The following is a 27104-nucleotide window of genomic DNA, read 5'->3' as shown; positions in this document are numbered from 1 at the left end:
ATCCTTGGTGCTGTGGAAGGCCTAAGAGAAATGTGTATTGGACACTGGTTACATTTCTGGTTTTGGTTGTGTGTCTGTGAGATCTCCAGTATGTTTTCTCATTGGGAGTTTTTGAAGATGCATTTGTATCACAGGAACCAGACTTGGCTGTAGAGTTTATCCTGAATATAGAGCAGAGTCCATTCTAGTGAGACTGGCTTGCAAGTCTCTGTTAGCACCTCCAGACACAAAGTAGGCTGCGGCAGCAAAGGGCATACAGCACTGAAATGAGAACACAGAGGTGTTGCATGCCCGTATTATGACTATATTACTTTAGAGGCTCTTCTTGACTGTACAAGTTCCTTGTACTCGCATTACTTGCTCACCATAGGTGCACATTGGGGCAGTCTATGTCATGCCAAGGCTTTTCCTGCTGGTGAGATGAAAAGAGAAATTGTGTACCCAGGTGTCATGCAGTGGCCCCATTGGCAACAGGGGCATAGGGTACCCTGTTAGGAGGGCCTTACCAGTGCCAAGAGCCTTCAGCAGTGGCCTGGTGTGAGTTCACAGGAAAAAATTCTGTAAACATCTTCATGTTTGTTGTATTTTGAAGAGAGAGACTTTGAAAAGACAGAGGAGGTAACTACTCTTTGGCTACTGCTTTTAGCTTTGACTCAGCTAGATCTGCTTGTGCATGCAGTGTCAAAACCTTCCTTGTTTCCAAAACCTGACCACAGCATCACAGAATAATAATTTGTGCTGGAAAGGACTGCTGGTAGTTGTCTGGTCCAGTGGCCTGCTAAAGGCCAACAAAAGCCAGCTGCTCCCAGATGGAGATTTCACAGCCTCTCTGGCTCATCTGCTAAAACACTTTGCTACTCTCTTTGTAGTTTTTGTGGATTTTTTTTGTTCATCATCCAACTAGAACTTTCTATGCTCAGCCTGTGTCTGTTGTCTCTTGTCCTGTTCCTGTAGTCCTCAAAGGAAATCCACTCAAAGCCTCTTACACCCTCCCATACCCCTGTGGTTGTAAACAGCTCTCCCTGGAACCTTGACTTATTTTGGCTGAAGAAGCCTTGCTCCCTCAGCCTTTCCATACCTGTCCTGTCCTGCAGCTCCCTGGGCATAGCAGCCCACCGCAGGACTTGCCCCAGTACTTCACTGTCTCTGCACCCAGTGCTCTGAGGTTGTCCCACAAGCAGTGAGCAGAGGCGCGTGGCCATTTCTGTCAGTCTGCTGTCATGCTTTAAAAGGAGAGAAATGAAGGGAAAAACTGGTTTTATTGCTGTAAAGCTTAGCTCTTCTCAGTGAGATCCCAGCATGTGATTGTTTTACCACCCATACAGGGAAAATGAGGGGGCAGGCAGACCAGGAGAAGGTGCCCTTGATGCAAATAAACCAGCAGTAAAGTATCTGCTGGAAACGTCCACCTCAGAGCTAGCTATGGCTCAGCCAGCCCTCTGGGATCTCAGCTGCGTGACTGCCTAGTAGCAGAGGTGCAGGGAAGATGGAAAACCCTGTGATGAGACAGCAGCTTCAGGTCCAAATAGCAAAGTGCACCAGGCCATGGTCTGTCCTTCCCTCTGCTGCACCGCTGCTTGATGTCCGGTGCATGCAAACAGCTTCTCCATCGCCGTGTGAAGGAGCAGGGGCCATTCATAAACAGACCAGCTTTCAGCATAGCTTTCCAGCCACAAGTTTGCCTAAGCTAAAAGAAAACAGTGTATCTTACTAAATAAATGATTAGACCTCAATGATTTTCTGCCTTCTAGAGCAGAGTTATTTGGAAGCATGAAAGGAAATAGCTGCAGCAGTATAAAACTGCTGCCCTTTGCACTTGCATCTTTCCCACAGAGTAATCCTTCATTCATTGTTTACTTAATGAGAAGAGAAAGAGGTTAATTTATAAAACCAAATAAAAAACAGACAGAGGACTTTATTTGTGGAACAAAAAACTGAATTAAATGAACAGTCTGTCCATTAATGCTGCTAATTGTGCCATGCTCACAGTGGAAAATACACAGGTCTGCTAGGATTTTGCTCTTGCTGGTGGAGCCCACAATCTGTCTCCAGTGAGGGTTCAAGCCAGAACTCTATGGCAAGATTTTCCTAAAAACTTTTCTTACTTGGTGAATTAATATCATCTCCGTCTCTGAAAGGCTCAGCCTCTCAGGGGTTTCTTAAATTTAATAGATAAGTATAGGAGTAATTGGCTGAGCTGATCTTGTTGGTGAATGCTGCTGTCTGAATCATTTGCAGATTCTCATGAACATCTGTAGAGAGCTGCGGCAAGGAAGAAAAAGAGGGACTGCCTAATTCATTTCCCCTGCTCCAGAGAAGTCTCTAGTACCCATGCTAGAATTTAGCAGTTTCTAGGTTATTTCTGTTGGCTGTAGGATATTGCAGAGGTTGGAATTAAACCCAAGTGGGGGGTAGTTTTGCATTTCATCTGTGTGTGTTTGCTGGTAGCCATCCCTCTTTGCTAGTCAGTGCATGTCTGAAATCTCCACCATCCCTGCTGGGGGTGGATGGAAGGTGGCTGTGTCCCGATGCAGATGGGAGTGTGTTAAAACTTCATGGATGAGGGTTACTTGATGCTGAGACTGGCTGGAGGCTGAAACTGTCCTATCTCCCTCTCTTTCCTCACTCAGCCTACAGAGGAGGGAGGGAACAGGGAGAGCTGGGACAGAGTGGGTCTGTAATGGAAAGAGGGATCAGAGCATGAAGGCATCTACAGGTAGTTCATGAAGACTCCTAAGAATAATATTTGATTCTCTTTGAGAAGCTGAGGGTTACTGTGAAGTGTGGATGAGGAAAAACAGGTCTGGAAAAAAAAAAAAAGTTGTTGTTTTGCTGGAATTCCCTCTGGTGATCTAGAAGATTTTGTGTTGGAAAAGACACTTTATTCTGGGTTGTAACTGAAATGAAAGGAAATTAATAAAGAGGGTAATCTATCAACTTAACTATACCAGCTGCCCTGTGAATGTTGAGGCTTCGTAGAGCTTTGCAGCTTCTCCACCGCCACCCTGCTGAAAGAAGTTCGGGACAGTTCTTCACTAACTTCTCATCACCTTTGTCAGCCAGCTTGATCTTCAGATTGTGATAGCAAGAGTGAAATGCTATTTGTGAAAACAATTAGTGAAAATTTAAACCAAATTGATGCCACAGACCATGTGCAGATTTAATGCAAAAGGAAGGCCTGGAGCAGAGGTTTTTTCCATTCTTACATCAGGCAGATTATTGAATTTTTAAATTTCATCTGCAGTTTGTTTTATTTCTGATATTATATAATTCTGCATCTTAATTTTAAGTAATACTTGTTTCTATATATGTGTATTTTATGCGTATATTAAATACATGTATAAAGTATATGTATTTATGAATATAAATTAATACATACTTATTGTAAGTGTATGTATATGGAAAAATATGTAGTTATTGCTCCAACATATCTTACTGGCACACAGAATTATATGAAGCCTTTGGAAAGTGGGTTATTTGAAATGTCGCCATCTCTTTGTTGAGTATTCAAATAACATTGTAATTATTGCTGTCAATATATTTTAAATGCTCAGTGGAAAAAGTTGCAAACATTTTTGTTAGAACATGTATTTGTTTGTAACCTGTTCAATACATCACCTCTTTGTATGCCAGCTGGCTTCTTTTCAAAAACGTACTATTGAGAAGATACATATGGGTTTTTTATCATTTTTTATGCTGTTGTCACACATTAATAGAGATCCAACCCTTTCATAATATCTTCTGGAAATATTTGGGAGACAAAAGACTATCCCTTTTCTGGATATGTTGGCAAAATTGCTCTTGGCTTCAGTTTGGGAATGCAAGTGATTTTTTTCAGTAAAAAAGTAAACGTAGTTGTGCTTGCCAATGGTTACATCAACATGGCAGTGTTCATTTTGTCTGGAAGGTGCTAAGCTGTGATGTCTTCATGTCTGAAACTGTGGCTCTGGAACAGATCTGGGTCCTGGGGATGGACAGCCGGGCAGACGGAGTCTGTGGCTGACGGCAGCTCGCACAGGGAGCTTTGGGCCGAGGAGATGCCTCCAGGTGCCATGTGCTTGCTGGCTTCTTGTTGTCTTCCAGTGGAGCAACCTGTGGTCATGGTTCTTCATCTGATGATGCCGAAGGCTGCTTGTGCCTTGCTTGAGGTTTTGAGCATTTCAGAGTGTTATTTTCAATATTTGTGTTTCAACGCAGGGCTACAAGTTGGGAGGAAAGAGTAATTTTACAGTATAACCAATTTCTGTGTGTGAACATCACCTCAAAGGAAGTCAAGGGTTGTGTTGCTGAAGCTGAGCCTTCCTCCTAGTTGGTGTCCGCTGCAGCTCCTTTAGGCTGCCTTCTGCCTGTGCACAGCCTCTTCCTGCTGGGGCATGAGCCTCCACATGGGGTGGCTGGGCAAGTCCTTCTTCTGGTGAAGCCCAAATCAAAGTTAGGATCTGTAAGAAATCTCTTCTGGTTCCCCAGCCTGTGGGTGCAAGCAGTCAGTGAGTTTGTCCACTCAGTTCTGTGGGTTTTTTCTGCTTCCTTTCTGAGACCAAAGGTGGTACATTTTTTCAGTGGAAGTGGGGGCAATCCAGCACCAGAGGTCATTTGGCTGGTAGATTTTCCCTGAAAAAGTGAAGCTGGCACCTCTTGGAAAACGTCTTTCCTATGTTGAAAATACTTACCTATGCTTTCGTGCTTTTGTCCTTCACAGTTCTTCGGAGCCATGTCTGAACAGGGATGAGAAACCCATCTCTGTGGTGGGCTCTTTCTCTCCTAAACTCTCCATGAACTCTGTTGTGGTCTCAAGGGGGAGGCTCTGGTGTTTTATGGATGCATTAAAAAAGGCTAATTTTTTGTTGGCTGTTCCACTTAAATCTGGGAGAAAACAGTTGTAGGTTTAGATAGCTAAAACTGGCTGTCTGTAGTTAGCGTGACAAGGGCTGTGGGCTGAATATCTTTGGCCCCTGCCGGCCAGGCTGCGTCATCGTGCCACAGCAAGCAGCCAGAGGGAGAAGAGAAACCTGAGATGCAAAACATGTAAATACTCCAGAAATACTAGGAATTTGGCAAGAAGGCCAGCAGTGGCTTCCTTTCTCCCTGAAGATACCGCCATATGCCGAGAGATGAATCCAGTTATTTCAGCAGTGTTGGCAAAACTTGTTTTCGACTCCCCACTGCTCTCAGGCTGGCACGAGCACTGCCCTGTCTCCTCGGGGCCAGGGGGCTGCAGGGTGAGGAGGAGATGTGGGACACCAGAGAAAAGCAGTGCCATGGGAGTAGCAGGACCTGCAGTATGGCAGCCAGGGTATGAGGCAGCTGCCTTGGGCAGAGGGCCTCCCTTGGGCAGTGCATCTTCATGCACGCCATCTCCCTGACCTGGTTTTGGGGTGCAGGATTGAGTGAGGCTGGTGCGGGAGGTGAGCACTGGAGGCAGGACACACCTCCTGCTTGTGCCCTGTGCCATCTCCTTTGTGTTTTGAGATCTAACAGGATTGTGCCACAGTATGGAATAGCTGCAGGCAGATCACTTTTATGATATATTACTGCAATAAAATTATAAATTTATGGCAGTCAGAGATCTAGGCATGTGCCCATAATTTTTCCTTGCTGCTGTGCATTGTCTGGTTGGTTGGCACATGAACTCAGCTGATCCATGGGAGAAAGAGATGATGCTGGCTGAGCTGCCCCTTCCTGCTTAGTGCCTTGGGCCCTGGCATTCCTCCCTGCAGCCTGGCGCCGCCAGGGGTGCAGGGCTGGCAGAACACAGTGGGGGCTTTGGGGTGGGTTTGGACAGTAGGAAACAATGTACCGCTGCAACACCTCTTCTGAGAGACCTCCTTTTGCAGCTTGTGGGGAGCCTTGGGTTCCTGCTCATCAGTGGTACCACTTTTCTGGCCTTATTACTGCTACAGATGGAAGGTGCATGGTGGGTTTTGGGTTTGGGGCATTTTTGTAGGTTTGTTTGTTTGTTTGGGTTTTTATGTTTTGGGAATTTTTTTGGTGGGTTGTGGGGTTTGGTTTTGTATTGGTTTTTTGTTGTTTGTTTGTTTTCTTGGGGTTTTTGTGTTGTGGCTTTTTTTTTAATTTTTAAATTTTTAAAATATTTTCTTGATTTTTAGTGGGAGGCGGATGTACTTCACTGTTTAGGAATGCCAGGGTCAAGAATTCGCATCCAGCTTCTGGTTCCACTCTTCTGTATGTAGCCTTTCTCCCTCCACGCCATCTGTCTGTTGAAATTAATGCTTTAATACCCTCTGCAGGGTAGCATTGCTATTTATTTATTTATTTCAATGTTTAAGTTTCTTTTTGACCTTTGGGATTAAGCTGGAGTGCCCAGACATCACCATGGACTATGAAAATCCCAAAATAGCATGTCACAGGCTCTTGAAAAGGAGGGAAATATGTGAAATGCTGGTTTTAGCTATGTTTTTCTTGGCTTTCTCTCCTAGCTGTGGCTCTTGGGGCAGGGGAGGGGACCAAGGCCCTAGTTTCTGTGGTGTGACCCAAAGCAGAGAACATTTGGTATGCAATGCCCCAGAGTCCTGATGGATACCATCTTGCTGCTCCTCTGCTCCTGGGAGCCCTTCCCTGCTGGCTGCACCCTGGAATTCAAGCACAGTCTCCTTGGTATAGCCTTAGAACTGCTAGACTTCTGACTTGCATGGCTTTTTTTTCCCTTCAGAGGTAGCCAGAGCCTGAGACCATCCCACAACAATATTTCTTTAATAAAAAGATTAAGTGTATCATAACCTAATTAGCAATCCTGCATTTCTCATCTTTATCTGCCACCAGGAGCATCTCTCAGGGTGGGCTCAGGGTTGTTAGCATCCCTGAACCTACAGCACATCCTGAACCTGAAGCACATCCTGGGAACCCTGTTCCTTTCTGTTGCCTTCCTTTGTTGTGTTCTATTTTCTGTCTGTGCTTGGGGGATGTTGTTTGGGTTCTATTTGACTCCAGTTTAGTGTGTGACTCAGCAGTGCTGGATGTTTCATTCTGCTGCTGGTTATGGCATTGCCCAAAACCTCCTGGTGCTTTCAGCTGATAACACCAAAGTGTCTTACCCTAAATTTGTGGCTGTGATCTCCCTGCCAGCCACCACCCTCCTTTGGCTGCTGAGGTCTTCCCTTGGCCATGCCATCCTATGGTGGAGACCGTGTTTACCTGGAGATAGCATGCACATTAGCCAGTAATTGTCACATTAATTGCTTCGTGCTAACTGCATGGTATCAAGCAGGGTCCCACAGACATGTTCCCCTGCTTACCCCACTGGCCTGGCTGCCCTGGCCTTCTGTGGGTGCCCACTCGGCTGCTGGGGAGCTCACCTCTTGCCGTCAGTATCTGGAGATGGGGCTTTCTTTCCTGTGTCTGGATAGGAGATGTCCTTTTTATTTTGCATCCTGGAGCCTTTAATTACTCCCAACAAGTCCCTTTCACACTTCAAAAATCCTGTAGCAATTTCAGTTTGAATTGCTATCTCTGAGGCTTTGGTTTAAATGAGTGCACCTGCTCTGGGGTTCCAGTGGTAATTGGGCTGTAATAGTTATGGTCCTTTAAATGCACTTAAGGTACCCTGAGCTTTAAGAACTGATAACGGTGCAATCTGGCATCTCAGCACTAGCTTTGTCTTGTCTCTGAGCATTTTGGTTTAAATTGTATTGTTTTGCCATTTGTGAAGATTACAAATATTCACAGGTTTTGGAACTTGGATGTATTTAATCAGATGCTGCCCTGTGCTCATGTACCCATCCCACAGATCTGGGTCCTGGGCTGCTCCTCATTTCCCACTCTGCCAAACCCCTGCTGAGCTCAGTGGGAGTTTTGCCAGAACAAGGCCCTAAAAAAGAAGTATGACTCATTTGAGCAGTTGTGCTCATTTATGCACCAGTCCAGGCTCACGTTAAAAGGATATTAAACAAAAAATACTAAAGAACCTACTTGTCTTGTCCTTGCCTAGAGCAAACATTTATCCTGGGACTGGTCTAGCAGGTTAAAGATGGCTTTTCCTCTGGTTTGTATGTTACTTAGGTTATTGTGGTGTGGATACCATCAGAGCTTTTACAGTTCTCTGCTGCCTTAATTCCCTTCTAAGGAGGCAGAACAGGGAGGGGGATGAAGAAAAGAGGAATACATCTCTCTCAGGCACATACCATGGCAAGAGGTGTGCAGCCTGTAGCCTGCTGCTGAACTCAGAATATAAAATTTCCAAAATTACCAGTTGTGAGTGTGATAATGAACTGATAGTAAATATGGGTCAGTTTGCTGTGAATCATTCTTGGGGGGTTTAATTTGACTTGGATGAGCTGGCATTGTTGCAGTGCAAGAATAGAGTTGTTTCAGAATTAGACTGGCATATTAGCTTGGCAGTGCAGAGCTGCAGCATCCCAGTAGTACTGGAGAAATTTTATCCTCAAAGAGTCTTCCTAGGATGGCTTGAGGAAGTTCACTGGGTGGGGAAGGAGCCAACTGCCCCCACAAGGCCCCAGGACCTGGGAATTCACCTGCTGGTACCAAACACTGTCTCCTCTCTTTGAATTATCCTCAGATGGACACTTGGAGTTAAGATAGTCACTGTGAGATGGAAGATTTTCCTTCGCCAGAAAAGACCTTTAAGCTCTCCTGGCAGGGAATAGGGGCCATGAAATTATGATAATGGTAACTGCTATTATGAGATGTTACTGTAAACAAAAATAAGCATTTTTGTGCTCTTCCTTCCAGCAGGAATTTAAATTCCCAAAGCAGAGCAACCTGCTCAGAATGGCTCAGACAATATTCTACATCCAGGCAAGGAAAATACTTTACTTTCCTTAGGAAAGTGATTGCAGGTTAGCTCCATGAGAGGTACAGGTGTGGGGTGATGCCCTAACTTGGTGTTTGACTGGAGTAGCTTGACTAACCTGTGAAGTACAGAGAACTTGAAAATGGAAACTGCCCTGTCCTGTAGTGGGGAGACACAGGAATTGCATATTGCCCTCTTTAAAGCCATGATCATGATTGTGGGATGAGGCAAAGAGATTTATATAAGCCATTCTCATTAATGCCAGTGGGAATTACCCAGAGCTATACAAGTACATCACAGTAAGAAATGTGCCTTGGCAGTTCACTATTAATATTTGAAGATAGTGCAAGCAAAGTCTCCTTCTCTGAGTCAAGTGGGCAAAAATTAGAGATTTGGCAGGGGGTGGGGGGGTGGGGAAGGGAGGGGAGATTCTGTTATTTTAGTCCTTGGAGAGGTTATAGAAAGGTGAACCATTCATACATACAGATCCTCAAAGTTGCAGGTGTATGTAGCATGTTACCTGTTCCCATGATTGTAACTGCAGGTATTTAGCTCCTGTCTGCTGGTTACTGATGGGCAGGAGCCTATGTCTGTTTTTAGGAGCTGCTGACTGTCTTTGCTGACCCACTCAGTGCTGGTGCTCACCATGGGACAAGAAAGGCTGCTGCCATTCTGCTTGCAGTTACATGCTGTAGTTAAACAAGATGGGGAGACTCTAGGCAGCAGAAGCAACGCATAAGCAAAATCAGAATTTATGATTTTAGCCTAGTGAAGTATCTCAAAGAGCTTGATTTGTTTGAAGCGGCCACTGAAGTGGGTAGGAAGCACTGTGTATTTATGTGAGGCACAGTGGAAGGCAGACATTGACCTCTACTTGATGTTTCTGAGTTAGTCATTATTCCTCTGTTTGGTTTGTATCAGTAACACTTTCAAGTTGGTTTCTTTGTATTTTGGTGTTTTGCCTTTTTTTTTTTTTTATTTTTTGGGGCTTGAGTTGGTATGTAGTTTCAGTCATAGAATGTGAGTTCCAGTAGGCAGTGTTATTGTATTTATGGGTTCTGTCCTGCAGTTTACCCAGTACAGCCATGCAGCCTCTTCTCCAATTCACCCTCCTTCTATGGATGGCAGAGCTGGGGCTGCAGCTGGTAGCAGTGTGGTGCTGGGGTGCTTGTCCAGTCCCTGTAAGAACTGTGGCTAATTGCTGCCATGCTGTTTAAACTAATTTTCTTTATTATTCTTAGCATTATTTACATAATTTTTTATGGAAACCCATTCCACTCAAACGAGATAAAATAAAATTTACTATTCCTGACAGATGTTGACAGCTTTGGAGCAATGCAGGACACGCTGATTGTATCTGTGCAGTGCCAGTGGCTTGGAAGAAGGTTCACCAAAGCAGATGAGTGCTGCCTCTCACCGTGCGGATGATAAATGCCAGAGGTAACCTTTATAGCAGCGTGTTTCAGGTGACAGTCCAGCCCGAAGCCCAGGGCTCCCTACTGACAGGTCCTTGCTCACAGCTGCACAAGTTGAAATTCATCATTTTCACATTCCCAGCAAATGAACTGGGGAGGTAGAAGTTGGTGCTATGGATGCTTGGTGCAAACCACTTTCAGGACTTGCAGTAAAAAGTCCAGGGTCTTGGAGATCGTCAGCTACTACACATAACACTGAGGATGGTTGTGCGTACCCTCAAGCTGAAAGCAGAGGATTTAGCTAGAGGACAGGCACAGAGAAAGCACATTTCTCTCCTTCAGCTGAGCAGTGGCTAAATCGTGACCCAGTGTCTGTACCACCCCTATATGGCAGGAACTCTGATAGGGTTTAGCAGCACAATGGTATGTGCTGTTTTGATACTTCAACAGAGATAACAGAATGCCTTAATAAATCCTGTTTGATGCTTAAATAAGGATTTCACCCTGCTGTGTCTGTAGGCAGTTACCAAACAGAGTTTATAATTCATTGTCCAAGAATTTTTTTTTTTTTTTTAATTTTTCTGCATTCCAACTTGGAGTACTTTAACTAGGTAGTAATTATGGAAAGGAAAAAAAGAACATAGTCACATAATACTCATATGGAATGAAGTTAGCAGATAATTAGATGTTGGAAACTGTGGACCTAGGAAGGTCCAGTTTCTTCCTTAATACTGATATTTAATTGAACATTGCAAAGTAGAAATTCTTGAATGTTTACTTCTTTCCTGTTACTAAAAGTCAGTCAGACATGTGAGGATGCATGTCTCCCTTGCCTTGCTATGTGGCAACAGTTCCAGGGTAAAACTACTTGAACACCCTGCCACTGTTACCATATCTGGTGCTTAATAGCTGTTAGCTGGGCCCAGCCAGGAGCACCACACTTGTAAGAGCAGCTTTTGGACTACGGCTAAAACTTCTGCTACTTTTACTATTCCTCCTCCTTGTAGTCTGAGTGACTGAAGCTGAGCCTTGCTGCAGGATGGGTAAGGCTGCAGGAGGTTGGCTGAAGTGTGGTTCCCTCCTGAGTGCAGGCATGGGCCAGTGGTGGGAGCTGGGGACAGCTGTGAGCACCAGGGAGAGAACCCAGGTGAGGGCAGCTCAGTGATTGTTGGAAAGGGAAAATGATATTTTTATTCCAGCAGCTAAAACCCTTTTGTATTTTGGTTTCTTTTAGCAGCTATTTATCCAAAACATTTGGGAGAAAAGCTGTCTCTTTATTAAATATTTAACACCCTTGCCTTCAGCTGTGGGCTGAGAAAGCTCCCAATCCACATGTGAGTCACCAAGAACTCCTCCGACAGAAGCAGAGGAATTCCAGACTGGAGATTGCTAGAGGAAAAAAAAGCTTGCTGATTTGGAAAAAGTCCAAAATGGTTCACATCTCTCATATATCATAAAACGAGCACTACAGTCAGTCTGCTGGGTGTGTGGACAAGGAGTCACAGAGTCCCAGATCTGAAGTGGAGAAGCTTTCAAAATGCTAGGGAGCATCACACCCTGTATAATACAGATGAGAAGTACACCCAGTAACTGGTCTTTTATTAAATGCTGTCTGCATTTGGATCCTGGCATGTCAGAGGTGACAAATTAAAGATCACTGCTTCTTGTAGTAGTTTGTTCCATTGCTGAATTAGTGCTAGTTTTAATCCATTCAGCTTTCACCTCCAGCCATCCGTTAGCAGGCATCTCTCAGCAAATCCAGGACATCCATGATTTGGAGGTGCCCTGCTCACTCAGGATGACAGTCTGGGATTCATGTTCAGAAAGCATGAGTGCAAGCTCCTGCAAAAAGAGCATATGGTAACAAATGATGCAATAAGAATGAGTTGTGATAAAAAAGGTCACGGCTATCCCTAGCACTGCTGGTGGTGAGCAGTGTGCCTAAATGTCCTGTGCAGGCATGGAGCTTGTCATCAACTCTTTTTATTTCTATTAAAGTGACAGGAACTGAGTGCATAAAATAAGATGAAACTTTTTTGGCACGTGTCTCCCTTTGGCCAAATTATTTTATCAACATCCCAAAGAATTTTTCAGCTGCAGATGTTGTGTCAATCTCTGTCCCATAGCAAATTAGAGGCATCTCCAGCAGGGTTTTACACCTCTTTCCTCTGTGGACCACTTAAAAATTTTTACTGGCGATGAGGGTTCCTCGTATAGCAAACTTACACCTTCTGACAAGAGGTTTACTCCTCCCATTACTATTTGTAGATACTTAAATGGGGTTCACGGTATATAACAATATTTTCACTGGTTGAAAACCATTGGTCTGTGACACAGGTAGTTTCTATGCACTCTGAGATCACTCCTACAGGGAAAACATGGCCATTAAACATTTTTTAGGCCATGTGCTCTGAGTACTTTAAAGGAACTTCTTGTAGCTAATGTGCCTGATTTTGATTTCAAAGCAGTGTTTCTATATTGCCTTGTTTTGAGCTTATTCCTGATTTAAAATTATGAAAGAAAGATCCTTTTTTCTTCTGGCTCTTGAGCTTAGAAGTGCAAACCTTACAGCCTCATCACCTAGCCCTACGTGGTTCCTGTTGGAAGGTGAGGGGTGACACCAGTAGCACATATTAATAACACGACCTCAGTTGGGCAGAACTGACTAGCCAACATATTCTGGTACAAGTCACTTGCCTCCCTTGACCAGGATCTCTGCCTTGTGCAGGTGGGACTTGCACAGCTACCTTTTGTGTGTGCCTGCCTTTTGGGTGGAAAGGGTTAACAAATATGACTCTTTCTGGCCTGTGCTGTGTTACCCTATATAGGAGGAGTGAATGAGGTTGTCAAAAGTCAGTTTGAATGTTCAAGACTTAAAGCAGTCAGATTTGATGGGCATTCTGCAAAAATCTGGAGACAAGATGACCAGGAGATGGTTTGTCCCAGCACTATGGAAAATGTTAAGACCCATTTTAAAACTCATTGAGCAGATGTGCTGCAGTGTGTACCTGGATGAACGTGTGTAAGGACTCCTTACCAGGAGGAGCTGGTGTGGCCATCCACCTGAGCCTGAGCTGGCCAACACAGCTGGCACTCCCATTCCCTAGCTATTGCTCAGATTGCCCAATACTGCAATCACCAGCTCTTTGATGAGATGCGGGTTCGTGTATCAGATTGTTGAGCATTAGGGATAGGGGATTAGATTTGCAGTGTAATCTTTCTGTAACATGCCTCTTGATCCAGAGACTGTGCCTTATAAAAGAGCTCTTTTCTCTCTGACATTGGGGAGGCCTCCTCAGGGACAACTATCTTCTACCTTCATTTGGAGATAGTAAGGCTGCTACTGACCTGATGTTTGTGAAGGTCACAGCTGCACCAGGCAAAATTAGTTCTGTGCAGGACAGTTAAGTAGATTGGATTTTCTCAGTTGTAGCTGATTTGCTTTCATCTGGCTTCCTCTTGCAAAACCATTTAAAGTCCATTCCCCTCTGGCCCCCACTGCCTATTTATGGGAAAAGACTGGAAGGGGGATATTCCTTCCTGAGATCCAATTCTGTTTCAAGCCCTATTCTTATATCTTTCCAGGAAAGTGTGTACAGAGGCTGGGGCAGGCCGTGTAATCACTCTGGAGCCTTGGGTTGTATTTCATCCCATCATGAATGTTGTAGGGCCAGTTGGACTGGTCCTCCCCTGTGCCAGCTGACTGCAGCTTTGCACTGTCTGCTTTGGATCCAAAACCCTTCTGGGACCCTTCTGCAGATTCCTGGTAGCGTCGCTGCAATTTTAACTGAGCCCCTTTCCAGTCCAGCTTTGTTTCTGGAGCCTGATGAAGCCAGTTAATCTGGGTCAAAATGCATCAAAGCCCATGTCTTTTAATTAAGGAAAAAACTTCTGATTTGAGTAGCAGATTTGGCTGGTTATGTTCTGGCCACTAGGAGACCTGTCAGCTACCTGGCTGTGCTGGCAAAACATGACATATGGTTGTGCGTGGGAAGCCTGTTCCTTGGGAGCATGGTGAGGTACAAGAGGGAGAGTGATTTTCACCAGGCTGCATTTCACCTCAATGGCTTTGCCAACGGGATATAATTATGGTGGATCTTTGCCTGCTTCCTCAGGTTGCAAAGCAATCACCAATGGAAAAGACCTCTTGTTTCTAGGCATCCTCCTGTTTTCAATCCCTTTTATTTTAAAGTGTAGTGAAACCTGCAGTCTGCAGAAATTGTTGCCTGGTGCTTTTGGGAAGAGATGACTGGAATTCGTGGCAGACAGCTGACAGAGTGCGGGCTCTGCGACACTCATGATAGACTGTACGAGCCCAGTTCAGCTCTGTGGTGTGAATGGGGAAAATTCATAGGTAGATTTGCTTGAGGGCCTGGCAGGGGCAATGTGGTGTGTGAAGGGGATGTTTCCTTCTTTGCAAAGTCACCTTCAGCCTATCAAAAATCTTTGCTAACAGGGACTATATGGAAAAAGGGAGTATGGAGATAATTGAAGCAAAGGGGAGCTATTCTATGGTATGTTCCCACCTCTCCAAAACTGTAGCTGATCAGAGTTTAAAGGAGATGAGCTTTAATTGCTCCCAGAGCTTCATGTCTCTCCTCTCTGGATACCAGAACAGTGCTGGCAGCACTTCTAGGTCCTGAGGAGTAGGGTCCAGCCGGCCTGAGGGAACTGAGAGGGCCACAAAGAGCAGGTTTGTCCCCCAGTCCATGTGTGCCAAGCAGGTCCCCTTGACCTGGTTGCTCTGATCAGCTGTATTAACACAGAGCATCTGTAATTCTGGGACTGTGGCATTCTGCAGACTGGCCTGGAACTGATGCTGGAATGTCCTAGTGTAGAAACTGTTGGAAAAGAGAAGCACTAAAACAAGATTTTTGTATTTCATTTTCTTTTCTAAAAGCTTTGGTAACTACCCTTGTCCTGTACTGCACTGAAAACATGCAATAATTCCCATTTGTCTTTGGCATTTTCTCTTACTTTTTATTGGTATCTCCTCGGATGTTGTGACAGTATGTCCTGTGCTGGATTACAGGTATAAATAGTGCTTTGGGGTTGGGCTTTTTAGTCAACATGCATTTGGGAAAGGTGTTAGCAGCTGTCAAGGGGACAATGTGCAGCCTGTGAACGTGCAGTAGTTGGAAACATCAGCATCCTTTGTGTCTGTGTTTCAGAATAAGTCTGACACATGAGGATTTTAGGTTTTCTATTCAGAGAGTATTACATTAGGAATATGAAGTATTTGACAGTTCTCTTATAGTTACTCTTTTAATGTCAAAATGTGTCACATCTGGTATTAATTGGTGGAAAATTATGGCTCTAATTTACCAATTTGATTGTCTGGGAAAACTGAAGAGAGTGTAACATAATAAATGAATGCCTATTAATCTTTAAAATTTGTCTGTTTACTGTCTGCTAAAACGCCCTGTTATGTGGCGCTGGAGATACTGTTATTCATGGAGAGGAGTCACTACCTGGGAGGGCCATGGCCAAAGTGGTTCAGAGTCACTGAGGAGAGGCTGTGGCCTGCAGAAGTCCTGGGGCAGTGATGGCTTAGACACCTAGGTGAGGAAGGGTTTCCTCCAGGGAGGAAGGAGGCTGCCATTTGTTAATAGCCCCGTGGGGGTGCAGGCACAGTGTCCCCATTCCCTTGTGCCTGCCAGCCTGTTCCACCTTGTCCTGGCTGTGGGGCAGGAGGAGCAACATGTGGATGTGGCCTTTGCTCTTCTCTTTCCCTTCACCTGTGGCTGTTACCTCCCTGTGGGTTTCTTAGTCCAGGGCACAGGCTACTGCTTCATTGATGCCCAACACAAATAAGCATATTTGTCCACAGTAATTGTTTTAATCATTATTAATGAACATTAATTTCCAACCAGACCTCTCCAAAAGCCCGAATTTTTTCCAAACTTGCCGACACAGGAGCGTAGGCAAGAGAAGTTGGGTTGTTCTTCCTGGGGCTGCAAATGGAACAGTTTGTCTTGCTGGCAGTGTGTGGATCAAGCCCAGAGCACGGATGCACTTTGGCAAGGCACTGTCACTCTGTCCTGACAGCCCCAGCTCTGAGGAGACAGGCCTCCAGTGCCTCTGCAACCGACAGGCAGGCAAAGCACAGGAAGCTGATGGCAGCACACTGTTACTTGGGTACTGTGTGTGGATGGTGACAGGCTCAATAGCTTTTCTATCAAAAGACACCCATGTGTTTGTGAAAATACATTTTTGGAGGATCAAATACCAGGTGCTTATTTTAGTAGCAGAAAGCCCTGAAACATGCCAACTCTGGAATAAGCTGATTCTGAAAGCTGACATATTCTGTATGATTATTCCAGTATACGCCATCTGTCACTAGCATATCCAAATATTTATGTATTTTGATTATTGTAACTGTTACGAGGGTACTGAAGCTCATAAATAATTTCATTTTCAGCAATCATTTTATTACTCTTCCATGGTTTGATAATGACATTTTACATGTGCCTGCTCAGACTCTTGACACAAGGAAGAGTCGCAGCATCGCTGTGCAAGTGACAGCCTTCTGACAAAAAGCCTGTGGCTGGGGGATTCCTGAGCCCATGTCCTGCCTGGGTCTGTGCCAGTTCCCACTCCCTTCATCTCCTTGGGCTTCAGAGTGAGCTGTGCTTTCATTCAGCTCCATCTTGCCTTGTCAAGTGACTGCGCTTAGATTGGCAAATGATATAATATGACTAATTATGTTTAATGCAGATAATGTCTTATAATCAAAATAAAGAGTGGATTGCAAACAGATCCTTAAAGGGTACCAGCCATAGAATTGACGCTGTATTTATTACCAATAACATCGCTGAAGTGCTAACAGCTGCTCGGCTCCAGCAAGTGCGGCCCCTTTGTGGAGTTTTCCAGAAGAAGAGCTAAGTGTATCAGAAGCACATTACTGCTGATAATAGTAATTAGTTCAGTAGAGCTCAAAATGTTTTGTAAAATATTATTATCTTGATTTTGCTACTCCACAAACTGTGGCAGAGAAACAGCCTCCTTGGCTCAGAGGAGTCACTGCTGTCTGTGGGGATGGCCCTGGCTCTAGTACAGATCTGCTGCCTTCTCCTTGGACAATATTGCTGTCTCCAGCTGAGTCTAGAAATCTAAGGGATGTGCCTTCTCTCTCTAGGCCTTCATTTTCACCAGCGTTAGCAAAGAGACTTCTGTAGACGGAGGAGTGCACTGATGTGGAAGTAGATTTGGGTGTTAGATTTTTGAAAAGGCATTGTTAAGCTGAAAAAGGAAACCACAAGCTAGAAAGGTTGACAAAGCTCCTCTGTAAGGGACTCTTATTTTGCTGTGTACATTGCTTTCTCTTGCTTACTAAAGGGATAAAGTGCAATCTAGGTTTCAGAGAGAGATGGCTGATTAATCTGTCTGCCAGGTACATATGGAAATAAATTAGCAAATGGTGCATCTGGGATTAGACTACAGGAGAGATGATAAATTATTGCCATCTTCCATGGCTGTATTATTGAAGCTTCACTGGGTTCCCAGTACTCAGTTACTTGCTATTCACATGGTATTACCGTGGCTGTGGGATGGAAAGCCTCTGTATTTGATGTAATTTTCTGTGATATGCTAGTTAGAGAACTGATCTGGCCAGACCCATAAGGATATGCTGTATACTTAGATTAAGTAAAAGCAAAGATATTTGATTTGGTTCTTCTGCTCTGCATGAAATTCTGCTGGTTTCTGAGTACAGGAATGCTCAGGAAGGAGAAAGGCGAGGCCCTGAAAGAGGTTTTTCCACTATCAGTCACCCTCCACCCTTTATCCCAAATAGCAGAGTTATTTATCCATGCTAACACCAAGTTGTCCTCTCTGAAGGAGAGCATTCTCTGGCCTAAACCTCTCCCACACTCCTGGCTTGACCCAGATGTAATTCTACAACTTGCACAGCTCCATCTTATCTCTGAGATCAAGAATGAAACACCACGAGGGCAGGTGGTATTTGCATTGAATGCTGATACAGACTTCCCAGCTGTGTCTCTGCTTCTGCTGCATTTTTCATGTCTGTTTAAACTGATATGTAGCTGATGGGCTGGCCGCTGAGACATACCAGCCATGCCTACAACAGGACATGCAAGTGGAGTAAATGTGACAGCAGATGTGGTGTACTGCCTTTCTGGAGGAAGAAAGGGTCATGCAGAAGTTCTCATCAAGTCTGTGGTGCAAAACAGCTGTGGTGCAGAGGTGTCAGATCCTGTGGCACACCAGGGAGCTGTGGGAGTGGTGGCAGCATTGCTGTAAAAGCTGCAGCTGGGCTTTTAGCAGGAGTTTGCAGCCTGGTGTGGAGACCTAGTGTCTCCAGGTCGACCTGCATGGGCCTTCCAAGTCTTTCAAAACCAGTGCTTGTACCGGGGACTGCTCCTGCAGGCTGACTCTAGGGCACAGGGTGGAGATGAGCAGGACAGGATTCTTGTAGAGCTGCTGGGTGCTGGTTGCTATTCAGCTCCCACCTGTGGCACTGGCCAGTGGACATGAGCCTGGGGCACAGCCAGCCTGTGCTGCACTGGTCTGCTGCACCTTCAGGCTGGGCAAGGTGGAGTGCTGGGCTTGAGGGGCACTTCCTGGGTGACTGTGGTCACTGGTTTTCTTCTGCAGCCACTCCTTGCGGTCCCTGAGTCAAGCACAATTAGGATGTGCGTGTTTGTAATTGAGTAAGGCTAACGAGAACAGTGCCTTTCGTTACAAGATGCATGGGTGGGTGCCATGCTGTAAATCTGAGCTAGCGAGGACTCCATCAGCTCTGTTCAATTAATCCAAACACAGAAATGTTTACTAGAAATAGATTTATTTTCCAGTGACTTCATTTGCAAATTTTGGTTAACAACAGCAGTTTACTCCTAATACGATCATGTCAAGCAGCAAGTGGGACTTACTGTTGTTCCTGGCCTTTCCCACCAAGAGTTTTGAGCAGAATGTGGAGTGAGTCAAAGGAAGGACTGGCTGATGGATGAACAGATTGCAGCACAGCCATCTATTCTACTGCGCATTTCCAGGGAAACCCCAGCAAATTAGATGTGCAGTTTTTAACTATACAGAGAAAACTAAAGAAATTACATTATGAATGAAAAATTAGGTGGAAACGTCTACTGTCTCATAAACAATTCAGGAATAACTCCCTCTAAAATATTCTGGTTTATGCATGCATTTAATTCGTGCTCTGAGAGCAAAATAAAGTTCCTAAGATAAAACAGTTTAATAATGATTTATGTAAATTTATTTGAACAAAGCAATGATATAGTTTCCTATAGTAAATAGTTTAGAATGTGAAATGGTATTTACGAATTGCTTCTCTCTATATGAATACAATAGATGATGGGGAAGCTACATGAAGAAAACATAATTTTACATTTAAAAGGGACTCTGATGCCGTGTCTAGTGAGCAGGACAGCCAGTCGAACAGATTGCTGAGTGTCTGATAAAATAATCTCTAGCTTGATTCTTCCTAGGCTATTTATAGCATGTGTTTAATTTAAAATTTAGGTATGTGCTACAGATGACCCTAACAATCATACCAGGGCCATGTATGATAATACAAATTGTTTGCCTCATATTGCACATATGCCAAAATCTCAAGTTGCTTTGCATGCAGAAAATCAGGCTCCATATCCTCAAAATATGGCTGAAAATAGGAAAACAATTGTAGTCCCCAGCTGCTACGGGCATATGGGGCCAAATTTATCCCATCTGTTGAAGGTTGTGGAGTTCTGCCAGGGATGACTTTGATCCTGTATGTCTAGCAAAGTGGAACCAATATGTCAATATAAGATGTCTTGCTACTTCTGATGTTCTCCCACTAAAACATCATCATTCAAAGTGGCATGAATTTCCCAAGTGCCCAAGTCACAAACGCTATCATGAGGGATATTTCAGAAGTGCTCTGATTCTTGCTGCGTTGATGTTGAAGCAGTGAACAGCAAATTGCCTTTTTCCTCAATGAGGGCTTGAGCCTAGGGGCTGCTGGTGGAAGTGAGTGTGTATCAGCCCCAGGCACAGAAACCAGGGGCCGTTTGAAACATTTTTAGCAAAACACTGCACAGCAGAAAGCTGTTTTTGCATTCAGGTATTGCAAAGCATGTTTCACTTGAAAAGCTTTTTTTGAATCAGGAATGATAGTGCCGTGTAGAAATAGTAGGGTTTACTGTATTTACTGTATAATATTAATTAACTGTATAATATTAATAATAATATATACTGTATTTGCTTTGGCTACCAAGGCATCTCTAGATGCCTGGTGATGGGCAGACCCACAAAGTCTGCATTTGGCTTCAGCCATTTACAAGTTTAAGAGGCATTTGAATCCCTTGATTTCAACAGGGCTTGTTTCCTAGTCCCCAGCAGGACTTACTCTCTTGGGGGCTAGAAAGATTCAAGTAAAACGATGCTTGTCATCTGACTAGGGTTCTGGTGACATTTTTTTTGCAGTTTTCCTCCTGGTTTATTCTGGACAATTTCTCAGAGTCATGTGAAGGAAAGCTATGTCTTCTGCTCAGAACTTCACTGATGGCAACAGAATGGTCTTTCCAGCATGAGGCCCGTGTATTAAAGGCAGTAATGAACAGAAAGTGATACTCTTTGGTCTCTTGCTTACAGTAAGGCTGTTCTTTTGGGCCCTCCATGCATATCTGAGCAAGCCTGGGAAGATCATATAAGTGCTGGCATAAGATACCTGCAAATTAAGAATCTCAGACCAAGCTGGTGTTTATTTTGAGCAATGCTACATTGGACTCTGTGAAAGGCAGACCTTGATAAACACTGCTCCTTAGCATAGCTGACAAAATTTTACATATAGTTATCCTGGAGGATGATTGTAGAGTTTAAAATGTGACTGCAGACATTTATAATTAAATTACTTTGCCCTCATTCAATATATAGTACCTTACAAAGAGGACTTTGAATGGCTGTGGACAGAACCACTTCAGTCTCTGTTCAGAAAGCACATAGGCACTGTTATCCTGGAATGAAGAGGTATGAAAGTACAGTGGACTTGCCCCACAAGCAGCAAATGGAAGATCATCTATTTTGCTCTATTTATTCCTTTGTGATCACTCTCTTCTCCCTGGGGCTTTCTCATCTGCACACTCTGCATTACTTATGGACTGCTAAGCCAAATCTCCAAAGACATCTGAGAAAACCTGACAGGTTCAGTTTTGAATCTCAGTCAGTGCTGCATGTCCCTCTAAACCAGAACTAGCCCCTGGAAATTGGGGTGAAGGCATATGTGCCTTTTGTTTGGCTCTCTGGGAAGCCATTCCTTTGCTGCAGCAGATGAAAATCAGGAGATCACCAGATCATTTGCTGAGATGGCACATCTTCCTCCAGAAATATGTGGTTAATTTTAATAGCTCAAGTATTTAATGTGCCAGGTTATAGTTAACACTGTCTATTGCTTGTAATGAGCTAAACTGGGACATCTCTGTCACTTGAGGGTGCTACAGCTGAAAGGAGCGTTTCATAAGAAGCTCTTGATCTGTCAGTGGCGACCACAGCTCTCGCATCTTCAGCTGAGATAAAAGCACTGTTTGCTTAACAGGATTGAATTTTCCTCAAAGAAATAATTGAAACAATAGAAGAATCACCCAAACCTACGCTGAGCATTAGCAGATGAGCTGGTTTAAAATCGATCCATTTGGAAAGGAAGTAATGTGCAGATTGGTCAAGGTAATGATGGTATCAGATGATAAAATGGACACAAGGGTGGAGAAAGCTTGTGAGGGATATAGTGTCACCTAAAAGCTTTGCAGAAGTGCTTTTATTACCCTGAATCAGCTTGGTTTTGCACTGACACTTAGCTGTTTGCAAAGAATTATACCTGCTTCTTAGATAAATACATCTGACAGTGAACTCTTAACCCCTCTTTTACAGGCCCCTTCTGGGCAGTGGCCATGGAGAACAAGATGCCTTCAATTTTTCCAAATACAGAGTTAGAGAAAATGGGGTGCAAAACTATGGTACATAATTTACTAGTGAGCAGAACACTTCAGGAAAATTAGAGTCATTATTGAATGTAATGAAACCTGACAAATTAGAGTTTCATAGGCCCTCCCTGAGATTAGTGTGATCCATTAAACATGCTCTCTGACTGCTAAATGGCGTTGTCCCATTTCCCCATAAGAAGTTGAGAAATTCTGAGGTAACTCTGGCTAACAGCTGATTGAAAGCACCCAATCAAGAGCTCCTTAAAGTAAGAGGAGAAATTATCCTGATTAACATTATTTCCAAGAAGGTAGTCTCTAAGTAGGCTGTAAATTGTGTTAGAAGCATTTTGGTATTGCAGGGAAGGCTGAATTTGACACTGAAGTGGCCACAAAGTAATGTACGAAGTGGAGTGATCAAGGGAAGAACATTTTGTTGATTGTGGTGGGAAAATTGAATTACTCTCAGTTGCACAGCTATTCAGAATATGTACATTAAAGTGAGTGATACACAGTTTAGAAGAAGAGCAAGCAAATACAAAGAGCAGAAAAAGCCCCTTTCACAAATCCTTCTTGCCTCATTATTTATATCTTGAGATTGTTTTCACAGGGCTGGTCATGAATACCTTATCCATTATGCAAAGACGTTCCAGTGATGCAAACTAAATCAATACAATACTATTCCTTAAAATAATTGCTTTTTCCTTGAATGATTCTACATTAAAAGCAACCTTTAAATGACAGCCATTAGCACATGAGACCTGGTCACTGGTACTGACTGAGCTTCATGAGATAAATGGTGAAGGGTGTGTGTGATAGAGTTGGTACTGAATTTCACAACAAAGCCTTGAAACTTGGAGTTGGTGAGAGAGTGCTTAAGTAGCCAGTTTGGGATAGAGGGTCTTTATCTTGTAGAAGAGGTAACACATGGATGTTCTCTAGTGCCTGCTGCTTCAGGGACCACCTTAAGCTTCCTTAAGCAGAGGAGATGCTGTGGTTGTGGTTGAGCACAGTGGCATTCCAGCCCAGATTAGCCTCTCCATTGGTAAAATGTCTCAAAATCCAAATCTCCCATCTAAAAATGTTGTGTAGCATGTGTGTGCTGGAGTGATGAATCTGCAGTTTAGTTTTGCTTGTTTCGTGTCTCGGTCAAACCCATCACCCATCCCATGTCCCAGTTTGGGAGGTCCTGCACACTGCTAGGCACAGTCCATAATGTCTTTCAGAAGCTTCCAGTGTAATGATGCCTGGCATTGAAATGCAATAATAATTAAAACCTTGAATAATGGCAGGCATTAATAGATATTTCTGATATTTCTGCACCACATATTTAAGTGAAATGCTAAATGGCAAGTTAAAAGAGCCACATGACTAAAATTTAATGCTAAAAGCTGTCTAGTGTGATAATGTCATCTCATTTCATAACATCCTCAAAGGTGACCAAAACTGATCCAGAAGACTGGATTTGTGTTTTTTTTGCAGGATCACTTATTAAAAATGGCTCAGCTAGTGGTGCTTTGGGTGGTGTTTTCAGCCAGATGGTACAATGTTAAAGTGCCATCATGGCATGTAAAGAAGAATTGAAGGAAGAAGCTTTGAAAGGTTGGAAAGGAAAACAATCACTTGGAATACAAGTAAGATTCCTATAATTTTACCTCAGCCTAGAAGGAGTCTGTCAGCATGGCTTGTGTGGTGCAGAGAAAAACATGATGATTGTGAACATAGTCCTTGAGTTTAGAACATAGTCCTTTGAGTTTTAATCCTTTAGTCCTTAAGTTTATTCCCCACTATTGCAACTGCTTATAAACATTTATAGTGCCCATCCCTGTAATATCTGAGCTCTGTTTGACATTGTTGTTCAGGACTGGCAGCTCATGCCTGCTGTCAAGAGGAGATCTTTAGGGAAGATGTCTTTTGGTTATGATGTAGCTCATACATAAAACTATTTACGGTCCGCTGCTTACATGTATCCTCTTCTAAAAGATAAAGCACTTGAGCACAGGCTGAATGCCTGCTACCTTCTCATCTCCCTGATGTTCATTATAAACCAAGAAGACAAGTTTTCTAAAAGCTATTCAGATGTTTTGTGCCGTAACTTTCTCCAGTAGATATATTCCTATTGATTGCAATGAAACACACAGGGTAGAAGAGAACAGATCAATTGAAAAGTAAAGTTAAGACAGCAAGCACACTTCTTTTCCACTTACAGTAATGGAGGCAGTTAGGGCTGGATCTATCCCAGGTGTAATGCTGCTGAAGTCAATGAAGTAGTACCAGCGATGAATTTGGCTCCCAGTGTTCTGTTTTGACCTTTTCAGAAGGTTGCTCTGCAGGAGTGAAACTATTAAATACAGCCAGCGATACCTTAAGTTGAAATATAGAAAAGGCAAAGCTAGTGTGCATAGCACCTTTTTCATTAAGGAAGAGGCCTGACTTTTATAGAGTAAGGGGAAAAGAATTGATTCCAGATAATGCTGAAGTTAGTCTCAGGTTTCCCTGGTGAATAATAATCCCAAGTTGGCCTGACACTTGAATATCTCCGCGTTTGTGCATGGAAGGGGCTGCATTGTCTTTCTGTATACCGGGGCATCAGAATGGGTTTGAGTTTGATATCAGAGCCTGTAGAGACACTATTCATTTGATCACCAATGATCCTTGTAAACCAGCTGAACATACTTCTTCATTCAAGTTCAAGGGTCCTGAAATTGCCTGGCAGTGCTCAGTATGACAATCTTTATTAGCTTGTACTCTTGGATTTCAGTAGACATCACAGCTTCTTCACACACTGCAGTCTTCTCAGGAAGGCAGGGACTAGTGCTGTGAGTTTGGAGTACTTGCAGTTTCAAACCATTGTTTTAGGTCTTTGGGTGCACCAGTCTTGGCTAAGAGAGAGCAGCATGTTCTGTGGCAGCTGACAGGCAGCAGTGCAACTGAGAATGGGCCCTCCTGCTGCATTGCCCTCCACTGAAATTTCAGTGGTCTCTGAGAGCAACAACAGTGAGCACTGTCCACAGGGACAGAGGCTTTGCTAACAAGGATGGAGATGGAAAAGCTCTGGCTCCTCCTCAGATAGTTGAATTAGCAAGCATGGCAGAAGCCCACAAAGGGGTATCAGAAGTGTGCTGCAAGAGGCCCCTTTGCCTGCAGTGGGATCAGGGCAGCTGGAGCAAACACTGGTGCTGCTGCTGTGGAAGGGAGAGCCCAGAGATGTGTCACACTGTCACGCTGCCTTGGCCCAGAGGTGATGTTCAACAGGTACTCCTGGGGTGGCTGCCTGTGTGCTCCTACCCCTCCTTCTCTTTCTCTTTTCACAGGTCCAGCCCTCCTGTGCTCTTTCCTTTTATGGCCTCTTCCCTCCTCCTGTCCTTCCAACAAAGCTCCTCCCCAGCTGAGCTTAAGACTGATGGCCCTAAACTGCCATGTGCCGCAAGTCAGTCTGCTGACATCTGCATGGGCTGTGGGCTTTTTGGGGGCAGGGTCTGATCCCACATTGTCTGGCTCAAAAGGACCAAGGCATCCCCTTCCCCTTAGCTACTTGTACAGTAAATGCACTGCTTTGCAACAAGTTCTGATTTTGCTGGTGAGACAGGGGGGAGGAGTAAGTAGGTCTAAAGATTCCTTGAGCCTCTTGGACCTACCCATCCTGCAGGTGCATGTGGAGTGAGAGGATTTCAACACAGACAACTCTGAATAAGACCATTCATGCTGATGGAAAGTTTTTAGTCAAATACAATCTCAGTATTCTCATTTGCCCTATTTCTTGCACCTTGTAATTCCTCTACTACGTGAGGTTTGAGTCCCTGTCCCAGCAGAGGTTCCCAAGCAGGTGACCATGAAGTAGTCTCCTGCAGCAAGGGCTTTCTTACTTTTATAGAGTCTACAACACTGTGTTTGCTAGTTTCTTCTAAAGTGTTATCATAAATAATTAAAGCTAAACTGTGCTTGTTAAATAAATGAGGAATGCACATGTTCAGATGCATTATCTATGTTTTAATTGCACTCATTTGTTGATGCTGTCCTTGGGTAGGGAGGCAGGAGACTTCTGCCTGAATGAAGGGCTTGGGAGCTGCAGTATCTGGACTGAAGGACTGGACCCTCACTTGTTTGCCCAGGAGTTTTTTAAATTAGCATAGTGGTGAACATCATCCAATGCATGAGATGATGTTTCTGGAGACAGGTGCCATCCTTCTGCTATGGGCTTAAAAGTGTGGAGAAACTACTTCCTGGGGTAAAATCTTTAGAGATGCGGTTTCTTACATCCAGGCTGCTGTTCAGGATGTGCAGGACATCCTGGTGAATTCCAGTGTCTGTCATGTTTGCAACCACATATGTTCATGTTGAGGACTCTGCAGTGGGCACTGCCCACGCCTGCCCCCCATGCCTGCCTCGGGCTGCCCCCTGGGCTCCCCTGTGCTGCTTCCTGCAGCAAGGGCTCTGTTGTTTTATTTCTTCCTGTGATCTTCTCACGTGCTGTTAGTCCTGTGTGTGAGCCAGCAGGCCCCAGTCTGCACACACTGGGCCCTGCAGGGTTCACTCGTCCGTGGGCTTGCAGCATCCCTCCCTTTCAGAAAGCCAGCCAACTTCATCTTAGAACTGGTTTAAAACTAATTGCTGCACAGAGTCTCACAGCTGTCCTGATTAGTGATTTGAAACTTCTGGACTTAGTAACTCCATCTTCATTAGGAAGATCTGTTTTTATAATAATTGTCTCTAAAGAGGGCCTGGGGGATTATTAAGAGATGACATTCATTATCAGTAAAAATACCATGAAGAAATTTCATAGACAAATGTTGATGTTCTGGATGATGTAGATTTTCTTCCGCAAGGAAACAATTTTATCTAAAAAGCATAATTATCTTAATAATTATCTTGAAAACTGAATGGGATTTTGAGGCTTGATCTGGGTTGTCTAGGTGGTTGACACCTGCAGTGCTGAGCAGCTGGGAAAGGTAAGGCTGGTTATTTGGGGAAAAAGCCTGAACACCAACC

At 44.0% G+C, this 27104-nt stretch overlaps 1 protein-coding gene across 14 annotated transcripts in view; it reads left to right on the top strand.

Moving 5' to 3' along the window:
• The window catches only part of FOXN3 (forkhead box N3), a 206554-nt gene that overhangs the window by 27376 nt on the left and 152074 nt on the right, over positions 1 to 27104 (top strand). For 12 of the 14 annotated variants that reach the window (XM_038138080.1, XM_038138093.1, XM_038138092.1 and 9 more), the window contains exon 2: positions 10083 to 10207. The exons of the other annotated variants lie outside the window; for them this stretch is intronic. The gene's annotated coding sequence lies outside the window, so the exon portion shown is untranslated. The remainder of the gene's footprint in view (positions 1 to 10082; positions 10208 to 27104) is intronic. 14 annotated transcript variants of the gene reach the window in all.

This window comes from Motacilla alba, chromosome 5 (genome assembly GCF_015832195.1).
Source record: "Motacilla alba alba isolate MOTALB_02 chromosome 5, Motacilla_alba_V1.0_pri, whole genome shotgun sequence".
Lineage (NCBI taxonomy): Eukaryota > Metazoa > Chordata > Aves > Passeriformes > Motacillidae > Motacilla > Motacilla alba.
Note: the sequence above shows the minus strand (reverse complement) of the source record. Positions and strands in the feature narration are given on the sequence as shown.